The sequence below is a fragment of the Crotalus tigris genome, unplaced genomic scaffold (assembly GCF_016545835.1).
Source record: "Crotalus tigris isolate CLP2741 ecotype Arizona unplaced genomic scaffold, ASM1654583v1 scf7180000024362.2655971311:6658466, whole genome shotgun sequence".
Taxonomy (NCBI): Eukaryota; Metazoa; Chordata; class Lepidosauria; order Squamata; family Viperidae; genus Crotalus; species Crotalus tigris.
In genome coordinates, this window is record NW_024100530.1 from 6021199 (window position 1) to 6043940 (window position 22742).

The 22742-nt window shown below is 38.1% G+C and overlaps 1 protein-coding gene across 5 annotated transcripts in view; it reads left to right on the forward strand.

Moving 5' to 3' along the window:
- WWOX (WW domain containing oxidoreductase) overlaps positions 1 to 22742 on the forward strand; it is a 490323-nt gene that overhangs the window by 340677 nt on the left and 126904 nt on the right. The gene's annotated exons all lie outside the window — the stretch shown is intronic.

Below are 22742 nucleotides of genomic sequence, written 5' to 3' on the forward strand. Positions count from 1 at the left end.
TGTAAACATATATCTTATTGGTGTATGTATTAAAACATTGTACCAGTTCTTTGGCTAAATTATGCACAGTGGGCCTTGCTAGCCCACCATTAGCATAAAGTATGCTAAACAAAGTGTTTTCTTTCTGATAATTATACTCTAAAGTGTCTCCTGCTTATTAATTCTAGGTTGCATCCCTACATTGCGTTTCTCCAAACTTTTGGCTGGCTTCGCAGCAATTGACACAGGCCAAATCTGCTTTTGGTGATTTGGAATCATTCCCATATTTATTTTCATTTCTTTCTCTTTTCTCCTGCATGTCATTCCTGGATTTCTGTGCAAGTATTCTAACGGCATTGCTCAGCATACAGATCAACTTTACTCCTGCATTGCTGGTTTCATATTTATGAATGTTGTGGCTCCCAAATCAAGAGGAGAATGCTTGACGGTTTTAAGGCAGTATTCTGGAATCTGAATTTCCAGTAACCAAGTTAGTTAGGAGCCATAGTATAGTACAGTAGTTAGAATGCAGCACTGCAGGCTAATTCTGCCCACTGCCAGGAATTCGATCCTGATCCAGAAAGTTGGAAGTTTGAGTCAACTTTGAGCCGGTCAAGATCGAACTCCTGAAAATGGGCAGAGTTAGCCTGCAAAACTACATTCTAATCACTGTGCCACCATGGCTCTTAAGGACTATAAAGCAGTATATTAGTCTAAATGCTATTGCTATTATTTATTATTTTCTCTGAGATACAAAACAATATACTTTTCTCAAAAGCACATTCCTTTAGGTGTGAATTTCCAGGAAATCTCTTTCTTAATGCAAATTTTTCTAATGTTCTTTATCACGTACATTTCATCAAATGCAAGTGTTTAATTCCTTCAAGGTGTTATATGTGTGTATGTATGTATGTGTGTGTGTGTGTGTGTATATATATACACACATACATACACATACATACACACATACATACACATACATACACACATACACACACACATACACACACACACACATACATACATACATATAATAAGAAAGTGCAAATAAATCAGGCCATTGCTTCTCTGTATGCAACTTTTGGCAATGCATGTTTTTTTCCCCCCAGACACATCTATACAAAAATGGAGTTTTGCTCAGGTTTTCAAATTAACCAGAATCACCTCAGATCTTGAGGGAAGAGCTGTCAGAGAATACTTCCCTTTCTAGGCTTGAGGAAATCACAGGAGAAAAAAATACATATTAAAGGCATTGTGGGAAATTAGAAAAGAGGTTCAGATCCAGCTACTTATTGCTGAGGACCTCAGAGAATACGTAAACATGGTTATTGGCCAAGCTAAAATCCTGGAACTTCGACAGGACTGTTCTAGTCAGATTGAATTTGACATACACAAATATGTCCTTTCTCATTTTCAGGTTTATTTGTGAAAGGAAACATGCTGAAAAAGGTCTCTATGTATGGAAAGAAATTAAAACATATATTTCTGTATATTTTTAAAGTCATAGAATATATATGAATTTATACACACATGCACACAAATACATACACACACAGTGAGACAGAGACAGAGAACCTTTAGTTGTACAAAATAAAAGTGGGATATAAATCAAATCAAGTAAATAAATAAAATATCCTAGGAACCTGTAGCCATTTAAAGCCAAACCCTGCACTGCAATCTTTAGAGAATTGCCAGATTGAAACAAGATTTGTATTTTGATGTGCATACATCAGATCAATCAGCTTCCAGATAGATTGTTATTTTTGAAATTATACTCTGAGGTATGACAGGTTCTTTACCCACTAAGTGAGGTAGGCATAGCTTTTAAAGAGGAAAATTCAAGCTGATCATCAAGTCCTGTTCATGATTTCCAGGTAATTCCTACAGTGCTTGCCTTAATAAAGTCTAAGTAGGATGAGATCAACCTGATGTGAATTTTACTAGGTTTTGTCTGGATATGTCCTTTGGTACAATAACTGGGGAGAGAGCCTTCGTCTATCAACTTTTTCCTATGTTTCCATATCCAGTTTTGGTATACGTCTGAAATAAAAGATCTTTGAAATTCCTCTTCAGTGTTTCAAGTTGAGCGTAAATGAATATCTGATTTGTTTTAAGTAAAACTTTAGATTAATTAACTTTTTTTTTCAATTTGCACCGCCAGGTAATGTAGCTGCGTTGCTGTTGCTTGCCTTTTTTTTTTTTTTTTTTTGGCTTAATCCTTTGAGTGGATATTTAATCTTTTTTGTTACATATCAGAAATAGAGAGTTAGAAGATATGAATGATTAATTGAATTATGTACCTATTACCTTAATTTCTTTAATGTTTTATGGATGTTCAAAGCACATGTGCTCACCCACGTGCATACTCTGCAACTTGACAAATTGGTTTAGGATGGGACACACTTTTAAAGGATTTTGTGTTTCATTAAATAAGTGTGGCCCGGAGGAGGGAAGAATGTCATTCAGTGAAGAATTATGCAAATGGAGAGCTATTCATCATTTGGATGCTTTGCATCAGTTCTGTTCGGTGTATTTTGTGCATTTGTAACTTGTGACTAAGGGAGAAAAGTGTTGTGATAACAGTTGGTCAATACTTTCAGGAACTTGGCTTTTCGAACATTGCTCACACTTCTCCAGAAAAATCCATCCTTCCTTCCTTCCTTCCTTCCTTCCTTCCTTCCTTCCTTCCTTCCTTCCTTCCTTCCTTCCTTCCTTCCTTCCTTCCTTCCCCTTTTGTGATGGAGCAGACATTTTGTGTACTCAAATGCTATTGAAATAAAACTGTAATTATCAATAGCCTTCAGACCCAACAACTTTAGTAATGGAAAGAGTTGTCCAGGTGTGCCCAACTGTGACTTCAGAAAGACTGCCCTACACCAGAAGTTTATAACCTGCAGCCTTAAAATTACATCTAACTCTCAACTCCCTTTGAGAGTTCAATGCACTTTCTGAGCCCCAAAGTCCTTCCATATTAGAGAACAACTATCCCAATTGGGAGGGGGGTTGAAGCCCAGAATTAACCGAATCTCTCTACATAAACACAAGATCTGACCCTCTCTGGAATGCCTTAGAGCCTTTTCTAGTAGTTCCCATGAAAAAACTGCCAGTCTGAGGAGATTCCTGTATAATAGGCAGAAAACAATAAAGTAGTCAGCTGGAACCTTACATGTGTGAATCTGGTTGGTCACACCTGACACTCCAAAAATTAATACTATTTTTATATATAATATGCCAGGAAGTGAAAAATGTTAACTATAAGGATAAACATATTAACTTTACAATTACCTATCTTCTACTAATTTAAAGCTAACAGAGGAAAGAAAATCTGTATGGTACAATAGTCCTAGTGGTTCACTAGAATTGATAAGAACCAGTTCAACCCTCTACTTAGTACTTGGCCGACTGTGAGCCAGTCTTATGACTATCTAGCCACAATTAAGCTGCAAGGGTAGTAAAGACAAAATTTGGGGAATGCTAACATTCCCACTGTGTGATCTTTCAGGTCAATAAGATCTGGGAAAAGCATAGATGTGACCCACATACATTCATAAATATATGTGTTTTTGCAATTTCAAGTTATCTCAATATTTCATTGTTACACCCTCCTTGTGATGATCTAAATATTTACTGTAGATTGTTTAGTCTATAATAGACACCCACGTTTTTTTGGGTGGAGTGGCTGATAAAGTATTTGCAAAGTATTTGTCATTTGAATACTATTAAAAGGCTGACCACTTCTTCCACAGTTTGTTTGTATGTGTGTATGTGTATGTATGTGTGTGTGTGTGTGTATATATATATATATACACACACACATATATATACATACATACACACACACATATATATACATACACACATATATACACACACACACACACACATATATATATACACATACATATACACACAGACACACACAGTGAACTGATTATCATGTTTTGAAGCTCTGGTTGAAGGAAGCATGGGAGCTGTCACGGATTAGAAATCAATGAAGTACTATTAGGATACAACTGGTACTCATTATTAGAAGCAAAAAGCCCCTGTAATTCATAAGCTGAAAATGTTGTACCAACTTTTTTCACAAACCATTAGTTTTTATATGTTTTCAATTTTCATTCCATTCTAAACCACTTCGCTTACACAGCCCATTATTATCATAGCCCACAGATTTGTAGAATTAAACCTACAGGTTTTGGGTTATTATTTAGCTATACATCTACCCACCTTCTCTCTCTCTCTCTCTCTCTCTCTCTCTCTCTCTCTCTCTCTCTCTCTCTCTCTGTGTGTGTGTGTGTGTGTGTGTAGTTTTTTGATCTGATCTACTTTCTCCCAACCTGTCTCTTCCGTGTATTTTTTATTTTATGATTGCTACTTTTTTTCAGGAAAAAAAAATACTGAGTATCTCAGGGACAACAGAGGATTTGTGCACCCTGTTATTTAGCACTTTATACCCCTTTCTGCATTCCTGACATGGTTGCCAGTTAGTCTGACACTTTTCCCCTCAAGCAATGGTTCTCAGTACTTTTTTTTAGGCAAGCCACCACCTCACTGCAACTTTTGATCCCAGAATCGTCGTTGCGGAATGTGTGGAGATAATACACCACCTTGATTGGCTCTGTAAGACCACTAAATTAATAAAAAAAAATATAGCCCAACTCTCATAAAATTTTTCAGTATCACACAATTTTGCTTTCCTCTCCTAAAACCTTGATCGCTGCCTTGCTTGTTTTTCAAACACGTATATCGAGATAGATCGGTATTATTTCTATAATTCCAGGATTCATTTATATTGTCTTCACAGATTAATAGTGGTCCATAGGCCATAAATTAGGAGCCATTGTTCTAGATCAGGGGTGTCCAAAGGTGGCAACTTTAAGACTTGTAGACTTCAACTTCCAGAATTCTCCAGCTAATAGGGCTGGCAGAGTAGATAGCAGAGTCTTTTACCATGATACCATTTGGTAGGTTCATACTTGTACTAATGTAATGTACCTTTTTTGATCTGATACGTTCTCTTTAGGTGTTTCTCCAACAAACTATAGTTAAAACAAAACAAATGAAGGCTTCATGTAATGTCTTAACCCAGGCATTGTGTCACCAGGCTGCACTTGATTAATATGACTGAGAAGTAATGAGTTTAAAGATGAGAAAAAAAAGACAAAATGATACCAGGACATTTAGTTGTGTGTAAGGAAAAAAATGATAAAAAAATATCTTGCGTGTAATAGGCACCATAGAGGGACTCTAAAAACAGAGGTCATTGGGAATGAAAAATATTAAGTAGGCCGCGTTAATCTGTTGTCTCGATTTTTAAATCGCCTTTTGAAATACACATCAGACAAACAGAATGCTGCTTACCAGTATTTAGAAATAAGCTTCCATTCACACCCTACCCATTTTGGGAAAGGTGATAACTCAGCTAATCAATTTATTGTGTGAACCTGGTAATGCTTCATTTTTTAACCTTTATCAAATGCACATCTAAACCCACTCTATCCTCAACTGATGAGTTTACAGGGAAACTTAATCCTTTCCTTTCAGGTTTTCCTTCCGTGAATGAATGACTCTAGCACTGGAACTCATACAGGATGCTTGTTCATGCTGTGTGAAAACTGATGTTTTTTAGAGCAAGAGAAAAGTGAGGTTATTTAGAGAAGATCCATTAACACAATTCGTTGTGATTTACGTAGAAGAAAACACATCTACCATGTGCTGAAATTATCTTAACAGCCAAGATCAATTGAGCAGGAACTCTGCATGGTTTTTTTATATACATCAAAGCTCCCCAAAGGAAACAGTGCAGATCAGTAAGTCTTCCCTTATATTATTATGATGTATTAGGATGTGAATACATAAGGAAGGCACCAGTTAAAAGAAAATAGGACAAAACTAGACTGGATTTGGTGAACTTGAGGGCTTTCTTGGGTAGGACTTCCAGAGATTGCTGCAAAAAAAATTTAAAAAGTGTCCACTAGATGCCATCAAATAATTCTCTGCATCTCTTTCCTGATATCTAGTGGTCATTCCGATCTGGTAGATTAGTTTTTGGGTGCAAGGTTCTGGATAGTGGTCCAACTCTCTTACAACGTCTACTACAGGGATCTTCAAACATGGCCCTTTTATGACTTGTGGACTTCAACTCGCAGAATTCCTCAGCCAGTGCCTGGCTGAGGAATTCTGCAAGTTGAAGTCCACATGTCATAAAAGGGCCACGTTTGAAGACCCCTGGTCTACTATAATGATGTTCCTTTGTAGAAAATCTGAGACATTGATCAGAGATCTATCTGGGTCAGTGATGTTTATCTGGCAGCAGAGAGACGGTTAGACTGGATGACCTCTTTCTAATTTACAGTTCTAAGATTATATTCTTTGGTGAGAGTAACAAGAGATGTAATTTGGCAGAGTCAGCAGTTTCTACCAAGTTCAACTTACGAGTCAAAAAGAGTTGATTGAAGAACAATGAGAAAACTACAACACTGCTATGGGGGGGGAGGGATAACTTCAAAATGGTTATAACTTTAAAATGATATCCGTGTATGAAATAAGACACTGAAGCTTATGCAATTGTCGGACAGGCAGGGTTTAAGAATAGAGGAAACGTGATCACTTCGAAAAAAAGAGGCTTAATGAATTCCAAGTGCAAGCATTATAAGCAGTAGAATGATACATGATTGGTATGTACAGTTAATGAATACATCTCTTAGCTGCAAAAGTTCTAACTCAGAAGAATTGATGAGCATCTTTCCCTGGTCAAAAATTACAATAATGAACATTCCATGTTTCCCTTCCCTTGCAAGCTAATGGGTTCCTTAGATACCCAGATAAGATTCAAGAAATGAGCTGACTCTGATCAAATTTAGGGCCGTAGTGCTAAATTCAGCCGACATTGTCTCAAGGCATAATTGGAGGCCGCTGTGTCTTAGTCCAGCTGTGAAGTTTGCAAAAGGTCATTTAGGAAACCTCATTTCACCCAGCTAGGTAGAGTTTGTGGGAAAATTGAGGAGTTTGTTTTGGTCAGGTTGCTTTTGGGAAAAAGTTTCAGATAGGAAGTTGATTATTCCAAAACCTTGTAGGAATTTCATTTCAATTGACGCCTTTGAATTTGTTTTCAAGTGATTGGCCTGTGGTGGACGTGAGATAAACATTTGAATGTATTGGTGGTTCCAAAATGTGTGTGTAAATAACTAGACAATTTTTATCTGCGGTAGATTTTTTTTATTGGCTTATTAAAATATAAAATACAGAAATACAAAATAAAAATGAAAATAGGGGAGGAGCCCCACTTCCCCTGGCCCAATCTCATGACTCCTCAAATCCCATTGAATGTCACACAAAATGTTGCTGATGTCCTATGAGATTTTGGAGTGGAGGGAGAGAGAGAAATCAGCCAAAGAAAGGATTTCTGGCCCGTGATTCAGACCAAAAGTATTATTGGAATATACAGTTCTGCAAAATGAATTATGCATAATGCAGACACACATATATTGATTTCATAAGCTGCTTTTCTGGAAAGAGTCCACTCAAGACAGTAAACAAAATAGAAATGTAATTAAAAGCAAAAGTACTACTGCATTATAATTAATTTTTAAAATTCAGCATTACCAACAGCAGCAATAGCAACATTAGGCTGAAAAGATAGTGTGGTGTAGTGGTTAAAAGGTTGGACTAGGATCAGGAAGACCCAGAACCACACTCAGACACTTGGGTAAAGGGGGTTGTTGTTGTGGGGATAAAAATGAAGGGAGATGCCAAAATACACACCACTTTGAGTTCCAGAAGGAAAATAAAATAAATACTAATAACCTATTTTAACAGAAATTATATTATTTACATGCAACCTTTTTCGTGCAGGGGGTGAAGGAAGGCTGGGAGTCAACTCCAAAGGGCTGGATCTTTGAAGCTACAGAAAAATTTGGGACTTGCATAAAGAAATAGATAGCACAAGGTTGGCTATCACACTTGATATCCACCAAGAGCCGTGGTGGTACAGTGGCAGTACTGCAGGCTACTTCTGCCAACTGTCAACAGTTTGATTCTCACCGGTCAAGGTTGGCTCAGCCTTCCATCCTTCTGAGGTCGGTAAAATGATTGTTGGGGGCAGATTGTTGGGGGCAATAGGCTGACTCTGTAAACCGCTTAGAGAGGGCTGTAAAGTACTGTGAAGTGGTATATAAGCCTAAGTGCTGATGCTATTGAAGATTGTATTCCTCGGAAGACAGTTCTTCAAGGTGAGCACTTCTACAGAAGAGATCTGGGGATGAATGGGTTGCCTAGCCAATGAAAATGCTTGTTGCCAAAACACATTTTTTTATTTTTGAGCTGCTTGTGCAAAAACCCCGTTTCACTTTGCAGAGAACGTGTGCCCACACAACCAGTAGCTGCAGTTGCAATCTGGTGTCCGTTTTCTGAATCGTAGAATTTGCTTTTTCTATTATAATTTGTACACTTCAATGAACCGATGAGCCAATTTTACAAACCAGTAATAACCCACCATTGGTTCTGGTCTGGCCAGATGATCATGGGGGCACAAAGGAAAGTTGAGATGGGAGACATAATCATGGATTGGGCTGTGGCAATGTACCTGACCAACTTCCATGTGCCGTATTTTAAGAATCACTGGTTTAGAGCTTGCAATATCAATTCTAACCGTTTCTGTTGGAAATGTATCAATAACCAGTTCTACCAGTATAGAATGGCTTAAACATCCCGACCCTCTTACAAATACCTACATCCTGCACTGTCTTAAATCTCAGCATTGTCTTAATTAAAATGCTCTATAAATATTGTTTTCATTGGAATGTCATCTGGACACATGAAATGATAAATTAAATAGATTGGCCAAACTGAATCTCATGCTTTGGGTGAAGGGTGCAAAATATTTCTTAAATCTGTCCTTTCAAAAAAAATTACACATTTTAAAGAAAGTGTAAAGAAACAAAGGGCAAGTGAAAAGGGCAAAAGAATAAAATACAAATATATAAACAAGGATTCTAAAGTGTTAGGAAGTAAAGAGAGTCATGGAAGCTTCAGACATGTAACAGCATCCAAATCAGCAGTAGCCTATTCAGCATCTCTAACAATAACTTAACTCAGAAGTATCACCAAGGTATATTTCAACCACATTCTCAAAATTCTGAGAATAATATATTTTAGCAAACTACTTCTTCTTCTTCTTTTTCTTCTTCTTCTTCTTCTTCTTCTTCTTCTTCTTCTTCTTCTTCTTCTTCTTCTTCTTCTTCTTCTTCTTCGTCTTCTTCTTCTTCTTCTTCTTCTTCTTCTTCTTCTTCTTCTTCTTCTTCTTCCTCTCTCCTCCTCCTCCTTCTCCTCCTCCTCCTCTTCCTCCTCCTCCTCTCAAACATTCAGTGAAATTGTTGCTAAAAATCTACACAATGAATCTTACCAAGATTTTTCAATAGTCCAGGATTGTTCATGCAGAACAAAATTGCATTGCACAGTTTGGAACACAACAGTCCTTTTCAGAACGTAATAGGAGAAGTTTCTTATCGCTTTCTAAGCAGCTGGCATATTTAGTGTGCATAAGCTCTCTTTCTGTCCTCAATAGGTTACTACTATGCTGGGTTATATCTTTGGGAAAAATTCATCTTTTTGAAGTCTCCTTTGCTTGTCAGCACAGCAGAGGTCGGTACAACTAGCTGTGTCTTTTATTAATGGAACCTGCTGTTTTTACACAGAAACAAGATTATCTTGTTTTGTCCAATCCATTTCCTCAGTGGGCTTTTGGCAGAACTTGATCCCTATATAAAAATGATGGAAGATGCCATTCAGATTAAGAAGCCTTGTCCTGTGTTCTACAGCTGCATATTTCCAAATCCTTAATAGAAGACACATTTCCAAGTGAGTTGGGGTTTTTTTTGTTTTGTTTTGTTTTGTTTTGCAATGCAAGGAATGTTGCTTATAGATCAGAACGTAATAGGAGAAGTTTCTTATCGCTTTCTAAGCAGCTGGCATATTTAGTGTGCATAAGCTCTCTTTCTGTCCTCAATAGGTTACTACTATGCTGGGTTATATCTTTGGGAGAAATTCATCTTTTTGAAGTCTCCTTTGCTTGTCAGCACAGCAGAGGTCGGTACAACTAGCTGTGTCTTTTATTAATGGAACCTGCTGTTTTTACACAGAAACAAGATTATCTTGTTTTGTCCAATCCATTTCCTCAGTGGGCTTTTGGCAGAACTTGATCCCTATATAAAAATGATGGAAGATGCCATTCAGATTAAGAAGCCTTGTCCTGTGTTCTACAGCTGCATATTTCCAAATCCTTAATAGAAGACACATTTCCAAGTGAGTTGGGGTTTTTTTTGTTTTGTTTTGTTTTGTTTTGGCAATGCAAGGAATGTTGCTTATAGATTCTGAAGGTTCCTTTCCAGTCTTTTATGCTTGAGTGTAGTTAATCCACTTCAACTTAGTGGAATGGTGTCTCGCTTAGCAACAGAAATTTTGGGGCTCAGTTGTGGCCATAAGTCGGGGACTACCTATACTTGTAATGTGTCTTTATACTCATGGTTCCTTCTGGTTGCTTGGAAATCAGATCAAACTTTTGGAACATTATTCGGGCCCAGAATTTCAAGAGCTGAATTCCCTGATATTTGAACCTTACCAGGCTAAGAAAGGCAATGAGATGTATAGTATAGCAAGGGTGCCCAGCTAGGTGGCAGCACCTAGCTGTTCTTATCTATAAACCTAAGCACAATTACTACTTGGGTGGACAGTCATCTTCAAAATCCAGAATTATAACTCAGACTGGGAAGTTCCCCCCCCCCCAAAAAAAAAACCTAACTAAAAAGAAAGCAGTGACAAATCACTTCTATATTATCACCAAGAAAGCTACACTTCAAGTTGACTGAAGTACCAGGTCGATTGAGAACCCAACTTGAATTTACTTCTATCAAAGATCCTGGCTAGAATGAAGAAGACTTTGAGAACTGAAAGCCTCCAAAATCTACTCAATGTAGGATCCGTTCCAATCCATAACAAATGCTTGTTGGAATGCAGAAATTACCGTTGCCATGATGCTTCCCCAGCCTTTCACTGGTCCCTGTTTGGATGCTTTTCACTGGGGCTTACTATTCCTTATTCCCTTCCACCCTTTAACACAAATGAAAGTTGAGAAGACGTTGAATTAGAGCAAACCAAAGCTCTGGGCAAATTAGCACTTTCTTTGTTGCCTTACCCCATGATTAAATTCTGCATTGAGCTGTTTGGTGTAGATTAGCATAAAACTTGGTTTCCAGAAAAGGATGAATGGAAGCTTTTGAAAGTTTAGGACACTCACCAACGCTACACCATATAAATCACAGTGCAAACTGTGTGATTATACCCTGCAGGGAAATAGACTGTGTGTTTATGGGGCTATTCGCTGAGCACTTAGGAATAATCTGATATAAAGCAGCAGGGGAGGAGAGTAATGACAACTTCAAATTAGTTTAATGAATGTTTACATTAAATGGAGAAAGGGGGGACTACTTTTCTACAAACATGCCAACATAAATGTGATAGTTTTCTTTCCAGATGAGAACGTTTTATTATTATTTTTTCCTTTAAAAAGAACAGGAGGAGGAAAGTAGACCTGTGAAAATATTAACCCTTTCAGAATCATTCCACTTTACTCTTTCCATTCCTTCAAAGAGAACTCTCAGATACCTGCATTACTATTCACTTTCTCCTTATTTTAACTGGAAGCACATCTGGTCAGGTCGTCTGCGCATTCATCTGTTCCTGAATTTTATGTGAATTTTCCCTGTCCCACCGTCACTACCATTTCTCAGCCATTTTCCAATTTCTAATGCGTTTAAAGCTTGACATTGGGAAAAAATTCTCTCCTTACCTCAATTTCCTAAAAGTTTTTTTTTTTTTCCCCTTGCAAAATCTAAAACATGAAGGTGATGATTGTGGTGGTGTGGATATACTTCGACTTTATTGATTTCATTCCAAGAGTTATTTAGAATGTCATTGGGCAGTACTTTTAGTTCACTTCATTGTTTTTTTCCCTGTTTCTGTGCGGGGTGGGGGGAAGTCTTTTCCACCAGATTGAATGAAGTGGTTGACTATTTTCAGAAGAACCTTTAGACAGAAGCTTGGTGAATATAACATGTATGCACATATATGAAAAAGAAAAATAAGTCTGAACAAGATAGTTTTGTATTTCCAAGGGCTGGATTGAATTCAGGATTTGGGGGACAAACAGAACTGCCCATTTAAAAAGCTTGACGGTCTTCCTGAAGTTAGCATTGTTTACCTCAGCATGAACTTTCATTAAACCGCTGGTTGATAACTCAGTTGAATCTTTGTCAAGAGAAGAGAGTCTTGGTACAAGACATGTACAAGTAGTCCTTCATTTATAACAATTGGTTTACTTGTTTTATCAGTTCTTTTGCAATATCATAGATTGACATTAAAAATGAAAGAGAAAGAAGACTCAGTTTATTTTAGAACATGGGATACCTTTTATCATTGGCTGGAAAAATGAGGTAGAGAGAAATGAACTTAATATGTATTAGCAAGCTAAGTAAATTTACACAATAACTGACTTGCCTAGCATTGGAAATTTGAGGGCTCAAATTGTTGGTATAAGTTGAGGACTATCGGTAGACAAGTTGTCCTTATTTAAACCTGATTCAGATGTGTCAAGCCCGTGACAGATGTTTACATTCATAGTCAGCCTCTTCTACCTACCTGCTGTCCAAGTTGATGGACGTCATGCTGAACCCTTTGAAGAGCCTGTATGCTTTGCATTAATTATGGGCCACGTTTGGCATAACCAGTTAAAGCCAGAAATGTGCCAAATGATTCAGAACGTATTCAAGACAGCTTCATTTATGAGCAGACAGGTTTTGATTTTCCCCTTTTAAACCAATTTAGAAATACTTTGCATCTGTCTCCATTAGTCATTCATAGCCCTAATGATTCATAATTATGTAAACCTGAACAACACAGCCTTGGATTATTTATAACATCCTATCAGCAGAATGCGATCATTTAAGAATGTGATTATTCTCGGCTAATGAGAAATAGGCGATTGTCAACTCTGAGTGGAATTCTTGTTTGTGACTGAAATCTATTTTAAAAACAGAGAGAGATGGGGGCAGAGAAATCAGATTACCAGTTGAAATTGGAGGTTTGATGTTAGCTAGTGTAGATCAAACCAAGAAATAAATTCTACAGAAGTCTAACGTTACTTTTACTAAGGTAGACTACTGTTAAAGAATCTTGCCAATTCTGTTTATACTTTGCCTCTTCTCTTTTTTATACATAGGTGAACTAGGGGACTATATGAAGTATTTATATATAGCTTCTTGTTGCTTTGGACTCCTTGCTTGATAATATTTCTCTCCATTGAGATTATTCTCAATCTCCAGGATATGTTTATTTAACACGGAAGATGGCCAACATCACAAGATTTATCTAATCAGTTCTATTTTTTTCAGTATATCCTGTGGTCCCATTTGGGCAAACAGAGTAGTATTGTCTGCCCTTCACAATGATCTGAGAGTTGACACACCTTTATAGCTACTGATGAGAAATAGAGGCTGCAATACTTCTGCTGTGGGAGATGTTCAGAATTCTAACAAATCATCCATTTTCTAGCTGTGGGGTCCTTAGTGTTCTCTGAGAAAGGTTGTTTGGTTGCAGACATTTCAATACTCAACTAGGTAATATCATCACTGTTAGAATGGAGCGGAGTTTGCAGTCATGTGATTGCAATTTGGGCACTGTCGCAATTACCATGGTTACAGCATCTTGCAGTCATGTGATGGTGATTTGTGATCTTCCCAACCGCCTTTGCAAAGTCAATTGGGGAAGCTGAATTTTCATAAGGGTTATGGTAAAAAACAATGGTAAAATTGGGTCTGGCCAGTGGCAACTTACTTAAGGACCACATCACTTAGCAACCAAAATTCTAGTCTCAATTGTGGTCATAAGTTGAGGATTACCTGTAGTATTTTGGCTACCATAAGATCTAAACTTAGAGAATGAGCACCGCTGTTAGGTAGAACAGATTGGAACGGGGTTGATTTCACCTACTAAACTGGCTGCATGATGAATTAAGAGCCACTTCAATGGAGTATTTTCCATTCCAAATTCCATTCCTGTTTTGTGGTTTCTTTTGGTTCTTCTTTTTCGTACACCAAAGTCTGATTCTAGCACACTTTAGTTTCTAATACATTCAGTTTATTTTTGAAACTTTTAAAGTACGGTGGGTCAAACCCAAGTCTTGTTTCTCCTTATTGTTGGCTCACTAAAATCAGTGGAATTTGACATCATTAATTCACCATTTGGGTACGTCATACTCGGTTAAAGGAAATGCCAAAGCTGTTAAAAGTAATGCAAGAAATGCAATTTAAAGTCTAAAAACCATTAAACAACCACTAAAAAAATAGGAAAATGTTAGGGCAGTTGGGGAAAGAATGGGAAGGGAAATCAAAGGGAATTTCTGTCCAGAAATATAAATTTTGAATTTATCTTGGAAGAGCATCACAGAGTTTCCAGACTGGGCCTATTCTAAGTAGAACTAAATCTGAATTGCATCAGCGTAATCACTTCTGCATGGTGCTGAAAAGTTAAGCTGAGAAGATTTGAGTTTATTAAGCCAGACTGCTTCAAAGAAGCCCCTGATGATTTCATTCTTTCTTTGGCTTCTCATCTCATTGATTTCAACAGCACCTTTGGGCATCATCCGTGTTCCAAACACTTTGCTATGAACTGTTATTCTACCTTGTCCCTCGGCTCACATCTTTGCAACTCAGCTCCTGGTTTCAGATTTTCATCTCATCTTCTCAAAGTACAATTCCAGGTCAGCTCTGAGGCTTGCCAATGACTCCGTTCAATTAATTCTTGAATGGCATTTTAAAACATGTTGTCGGGGGAGGGAATGGGAGGGTTGGGGAGGTTTGGGGATGGGTTGTTTTGTTTTTGTAAAATTTTAAAAACTTAATAAATATTTACAATAAAAAAAAACATGTTGTCTTATAGGCTGGTCTTTAGCAGGGTAAAAGGCATGGAGATAGGTAGATCCTGTTCCATCCATCTCCCTGCTGGATCTTCCAGTACTTGAAGGGCTACCACAGTGAAGAGGTCACTTGATTCTCCATAGTACCTGAGGACAGAGCAAGAAGCTATGGGTGGAGGTTCATCAGAAGGAGATCTAATCTGAAAATAAGAAGGAATTTCTACCAAGGGTAGAAATAGGCTCTGTGTGAACAAATATAGCACACATTGTGTATTTCCCCCCCTTTTTGAGAACTGTCATCTTCATTTCTATTTTGTTGTCTACTGAGCTGGCTGTTTGTCTTGGGTGGGTTTATTTGCTGTTACTTTCAGTTTGTGGGTTCCTCGAAACCTGCCTCAGGAGCCCACCTTTGTACTTTCTGGGGATTTCTATTGGTTAACCACTTGTTTCTGTTTTACCACATATGTAGCCTTGCTAATAGCACAGCTCTTGATCTCTCTTATGGTGGGCGAATGCTCAAAATAGAAAGTGACAAAAGTGGAGGTCCTCAATGCAGTGACTTATGACTGTGCTGCAATCTCTTCCTTTCCCACTCCCTCCCACCCCCTTTAATTGGCAAAATAGATCTTCCTTGAAGACCAACTGTTGGTCTTCAAGGAAGATCTATCTTCACCCTTGCTCCTATCTATGACATGGCAACTGAAGAAGCATATTGACTCCAACAGGAATTTTATCAGGAACTGAAAGTACAACTTAGTTTACAATGGAAAGAATAGAGTTCTCTGATACTGTACTTTAAAAATGCCTTTTCTGGGAGACAAAAGAACTTTTGATCCATGTTCAGCCTTGAATTAGGGAATATCTCCCTAGGTCTGAATGAAGAAACCACAACCGTATTTTTCTCCTTTGAAAAACACACACATTTTGCTGTCTATATATCCATGCTGGCAGCCTCTTCCATCTGTCAAATTCAAAACGAATAACTGAAGGAACTACAAAGCACGGACTAAATCATCTCTTTCATAATCAGACTGAAATCTCTGTTGCCATGTTTGAAGGTCAGAGCAAGAACATCGTTATCCAGACAGCTTCCAATAAGTTAAATACAGAATGTTGGAAGCAGTCAAACAGGAGCCGAAAGCCAAGATAACCTAGCAATTCAGAAAAAAAGAGGAGCAAGTTTGACCTAGGATGGTTTGCTTCCCAAAACAGAATAAGGAATGGTGTTCCATTTACCAATGAGAATCAAGATCAGATGTTAGTGTATTTATAGCAACTTGCTACCCTTCAGATTCACGAACACTAAGCTGGGAGGGTGACACCTATGTAAAAAGGCAAAGATTATTCTTATGTTGGAGCATATGTGCCCAGCCCAAAGAACCAAGAACAATATGTGTAATTACTTCTGAATAGTTTCTGTATTGCTGTTTACCTACAGACAGAACCTTGCCAGACTAAAGTAATTATCCACAATAGCTATGGATATACTCTGTGAATTACTAGGGAGGGTTTGTCCTTGCTCTTTTCCTGCCCGTCAGATATTCCAAGCTCTACTGTCTCTTTGACATCTGGGAAAGGGCCCTTCCTTCCTGAGACTCCAGACTACATTCTACCTCACCATTTCCAGTAACAAACAGAGAACTAAAGGAATGGATTTCAGCTGGATACTACTTTCTTTCTAAGCTCCATTTCCCTAAAGTTGTGATTTCTTCTCACCCGATCCAAACCATGAAAGCTATCTCGTATGTCAAGGAACAGGAAATATCAGCAAAATCAAGCCAGATTTTCTAATGAAGGATGGTGGATATTTTTCAGAATGCTCTGATGTTCCTATGTATGGGCTTCATGGTCAGTAAGATCCTCCATAAACACAACATCAAAACAGCATTCTGCACAAACAGAAAAATATCCACCATCCTTTTTGAATTAGAAAATCAAGGAGTATACGAAATCCCATGCACCACTTGTCCCACCACATACATCGGACAAACCAACAGAAGAATAAGTGCACGCATTGAAGAACATAAGAACTCAGTCAAAAAAGAGGAACCAACATCTTCCCTGGTCCAACACCTTAAAGCCATTGACTTTAAAAATACCAGAACCATTGCCAAAAGTGAACATTTTAATAACAGAATAATCAGAGAAGCCATCGAGATATGATACCTCCCGCCTACCAGCCATTTGGAAACCTGCCCTTATTGACAAACGACTCCCTAACCCCAAAATCTTAAACCCTCTGCAACTCAGACTAACCTGAGCACAACCAAACAGAACACTCCCCCAGCCAATCAGAGCACAGCCAAGCCCCTAACCATTCAGAACACACTCCACCCAATCAGAACACAGCCAAGCTCCCATCCAATCAGTTCATACCCTCACTGGCAGTTAAAAGGAAGAAACAGCTAAAACCACACATTGCTGCTCAAAGCAAGAAGATAAAAACACCAGCCTGAAGATGACGAATGTGACTTCGTCGAAACGTTGCCAAGACACTTCCAATTTTACGCGGGAGAAAACCCGAACAACCAAAGACCTATATACAAATACCCGCGAAAACCTCAGAAAACAAATATATATATATATATATATATATAAACATGTATACAAGCTGAGGGTTCTGTTTCTAGTTAAGAAGGAGCTGCTAATATTAGACAAACAGAAGTATTAGTGGTGGTTAATCTTTATGTGAAGGTGGATTTATGGCTGAGCTTCTTAGTATTTGAATTCATTGCTATAGCTAATGGACATCTCAAACTGTCTTAAATCACCGGCTCTTTAGTGTGCCAAAAAGTAATAGAATGCTTAGAGCTACCATAATTTGGCACCTATGTTTAGAATTGGTTGCCAGAGAAGCTTATGGAGAAAAATGATCAAGGAAAATATTTTCTGTTCTTGTTTTCCTTCCTTCCTTCCTTCCTTCCTTCCTTCCTTCCTTCCTTCCTTCCTTCCTTCCTTCCTTCCTTCCCTTTTCTTATTTGGGTGATCCTACTGTATCAAGAGCTTCTCTAGTTGCCAATTGGCTTCTGGGTATGATTCAAAATGCTAGTTGACATCTTTAAGACCCACAAGCCACTGTAGAGTTGCCATCTAAGGGGTCTTAGGAAATGGGCATTTTTTGTCTCTGTTTGCATCCATGCTTTGGATGCATAAACCCAATCAACCGTTCCTTCCTGGTTTTCAGGAGAACATTTAAGAAATGGATTTTCCATCTAGCCAAGGAGGAAGGCTTGACTTAAAAGCAGTATATAAATGTAATAAGTAAATGAGTAAGTAATATGCAATAGGTGACTAGGGTTATCAAGTTGCTGAAGTGTCTTTCCATTCACTGAAATCCCCCGATGAGATCTGTTTTTCATTTGTCCTTTGTATAGCCTTCTTTCTGATCACCATTCCCCAATGGAAAAAAAAATGTTTTGTTCCATTCTTGGAGCTCAGATTTTTCTGTGTAATGTTTTCTATTTTAGTGAACGAGAGAGAAAAAGAGAAAGAAAATAAAACCCCGAGCTTAAATTCACCAATCATTTCATTGGGACTATGTATGAAAATGACACTTCAAGCAGGCCACCTTCATCATTATGACTAATGATTAAAAACATAATTTGTTTCCAACCTGTTGAATGTTTAAGAGCTTTTTCTGATCCCCTGCAAAATTCAGTTACTCCCTGTTATTGACCACAAAAATAAAAATGAAAGACTCTCTTTCCTTAAAAAGACCCTATTAATCTTTTGGATTTTGTAGCCTGTATCAGAGGAAACATTCTTTTGGAAAGATGCTGCTGTTAAAAAAAGTGATACTGACCAGCACAACCTGAAAAACATCTTGAGATTTTTTTTTCATAAAGCTGTTCCCTTCACCACCACCCCGAATATTGCAATCCTAACTCCAAGTTTTACGTTCTTCCCTAAATGTGATTATTATTTTTCTTTGCAGTAAACAGAATTATTGATATGAACCAAACTGACATTCACAGATCCTTAACTGAAGAAACAGAATCTATGCCTAAAGAGAGCATTCTGTAAACTGGGAGCTACCCAGGAAAAAAGGATCTCTCCCTTGAATCAGATAGCCAAGCTTTTGGCATCAGGGGAGTCTTCAAAATGATGTCTTCTGCTGATCTAAGAGAGCAGGCTGGTTCATAGCAGGAGAAGGAAGAAGTGAGGACTTAAGACATTTAAGGACTTCAAGACTATAAAACCTGATTGCCAGCTTCCTAAATTGTTCCTGGTGGCAATTGGCAATTAACTCAGATCGTTCAAGATAAGCGTTATAGCATCCTTGTACCTTGTACCAGTTAACAACTTAGTGGCATCATTTTATACCAATTGCAACTTCCGGACACTTTTCATTACTTTGATTTGACTCTGGAAACCTACTAGAAACTAATGCTGTATTTGTAATAAGTGACTCTGGCATATTTTATAATCAGTTCTGGTCAACGGTCTGTTTAACAGCAGCATTCTGGACCTGGTGAAATGGACCCACCCAGAAGTATTTTATCTTAGTCCAAATCAGATGTTTTCTTCATCAGTTTATCCCAAAACTAATTTATTTATTTATTTTATTTTTAAAATTTATAAACCGCCCCACTCCCATAGGACTCTGGGTGGCTAACAATAAAAACACCATGAAACATGACAAAACAAACAGTACAATAACAGTCATCCAAGGGTCAGATTTTATAAACCCCAGGCCTGCCGGAAAAGCCAGGTCTTAAGCAGCTTACGGAAAACCAACAGGGTGGGAGCGGTCCTAATCTCCGGGGGGGAGCTGGTTCCAAGACGTGGGCACCATCACAGAGAAAGCCCTCCTCCACGGCCCTGCCAAATGGCACTGCTTGGCCGATGGGACCTGAAGGAGGCCCAGCCTGTGGGATCTAACTGGACGAAGGGAACTATGAGGTAGTAGGCGGTCTCGCAAATAGCCTGGCCCTGAGCCATATAGGCTACATCATCTCATTCAAGGATACTTGTCAGTGGGTTCCAACATTCAGGACAGAAAAACATATTTGATCAAAGTGTTCCTGGCCTCTAATCCTAAGGTGGAGAGAAAGGTAACCTGAAGTAAGCAATGATGGAGTTATATTGCATTGTGGAATAATTCTGGTAGACAGTTGTGGTATACAAATGGTCCTTGGCTTACAACAATTCATTCGAATTGTTCAAAGCTACAACGGCACTGAAAAAAAGTGACTTATGACCATTGGTTACACTAAACGACTGTTGCAGCAGAAAGTTTGGGCTAAAATTGTGGTTGTAGGCAGAGGACTACCTGTATACACATTTTTAGGAAACCAGAGAAGCAATCTGTTAAAACGTAAGTTCTGCTTCCTTCCTGGAGGGAAGGTAAGGTTAGCAGTGGTGTTCTTCTCTGCCAAAATGGAAGTGGTTGGGAGAACTCCAGCAAAGTGCAAGCATTAGTCTTTGGTTCTTTTACAAGTTCACTTGAATTATTTTTAACTTGCTTATAGTAGAGGTCAGACTACATTCCAAGCCACTTTAATAAGCACCAGCTAAACATATGGCTGAACTTTGAGTATTTACTGTAAACGAGCTGCTTCTAAATTGATCCATTCATCTCCATGCATATTCATGATTCTGACTGCTGACAAAAGAGATTGATTGGCATGCCTTTAAATTTTCCTCCTTCCTTCGCACTTTGGAAGGGGAAAAAAAAAGAGAGTTGGAATTTTGGAAACCTTTGTGCCAGTCAGTGCTAAATATTAAGGAAGGCTACATTTCTAGAAATAGGCAGGCAATTTTAAATCGTTAAAATAATTTGCTTTGATTGGGTCAAAGTTAGCATTACTTTTGACCACTGAGTATATTCTGCAAGGAATCTCACTGATGTCAGCCAAACTATTCAAGACTGATATAATAAATCACAGATTATATATATATAAAAAACCTCTGGATTTTCTACCCAGAGATACATGTAAAGGAGATAATCTTTGTAGTTGCCTCTTCAGCATCCCATAATTGGATTGTCCCTTTGTGCTCAAGTACTGAGCATGCTGAATGTTTGTATTTCTCCATACCTTGACAGTTTGGTGGTCTCTAGAATGCAGAAAGACCCCATGTCCATATTCAGCTTGTGTAACTGTAGTCCTTGAAACATTCATTGGTGGAAGATCATGTTTAGCATGTACATGGAAAAATGCCTATAATGAACTTTCTTTAGGGCTGATTTATGCCTCAGCAGGTGTACTTGGCAACAACAACTGCTGTTAAAATTTTTACACAAGCTTCCAGAATACTCTATTTCCAAATTCCAGTAAAAAAATTAAAATGACCCGTGTTTAAACTTGCATGATGCTCCAAAGGCACTTTTTCAAGAGGCAACTGGACTTTCTTTGTTTAAGGATAACAATAATAATAATAATAATAATAATAACAACAACAACAACAACAACAACAACAACTTGGAAGGGACCTTGGAGGTCATCTAGTCCAACCCCCTGCTCAGGCAGGAAACCCTATACCATTTCTGACAAATGGCTGCCCAGTTTCTTCTTAAAAACTTCCAATGTTGGCGCATTCACCGCTTCTGGAGGCAGGTTGTGTACATAATATGAGTACATAATATGCATGAAATGTATAATTTTATATGGGCTGGATTTTTCTTTCTGAGTGTCAATAATGTTTCCAAAATGCAAAGAAATCTAAAATGCACACAGATATACCCATGTCTGTCTCCATTGTTGTTTGTGCCAAAGGTTATGAAATGGATATGTGCCTTATCTTACACGTGCATATTCTCAGTCAGTGCAAATTCTGAAGAAAAGTTCCTGTATCCGTTTAAAAATATTAACAGATTTGGAGGGATTGAAATACAAATATTTGGGGACAGTCTTCATAACGGCCTCTTCATCTTGCAATGATAGCAAACTTTTCATTGAGGTTTGGCTGCTACTTGTTTACTACGAGCAGTTCTGTCAGGTGGAAAGGGTCCAGACCATACTTTGAGTTGCACTCAAAAAGATTAATTGCTCAAGTTTATATACAAGAATCTCGTCAACTAAAGTTCAATACTGAATTGGTGCCAGATAAGGGTCAATGGAATTTACAGAGGGCTGTGAAAACGGTCATAAAATTGGGTCAGTCATGTGATGACTTGACTTACAACTTCCAGTCATGAATGCCAGGCTCAATTATGGTTATAAGTCAAGGACTACCTGTATTTAAGGAGGGAGGCAATTAAATGTGGGTCTTTGCATGATTCTTGGCATGAGGATTGTTTTAGGATAGCATAGGTATAAGGATTGAAATCAAATACATTTATTGTTTCAAATGCAATTGTTTCCAATGAATGATTGCTCCTAGAATCAAGGAAAGTCTTCTTTTTTTTTTTTCCTCACAATTTACAGGATCGTTTGCGGACTTAATTCTTAAGTCACCTCTGGCTTGTTTTGCTACCCTGATAGAATATCCTCCTCAAAGTTTAGGGCTAGCAATGGCTCTGAGCCTTCCAGGGACATAATTGGTCAGAACCACTTGAGTGTCAAGAGTTTTGTAGCTTTAAACAGCCCTTTTAATGAGCCTGGGCATAAAGAGCAAACTGCCCCCAAAATATGACGAGATTGTTGTTGTTCTTGTTGTTGGCTTTGACCAATGGAGTAGAACAGGACCTCTGAATAATCCATTAGTTCCAGGGATGCGCTTTGGTGACTCTGCATCAGCAGCTCTTTTGCTATATAAGTCCCTTAGCTTTGCCCGCCTCTCTTAACAAATTCCATTGACAGGCACCGCTGCCATTTTTCTGCATGTTCTGACAGTTTAATTCAGTACCTCCTGG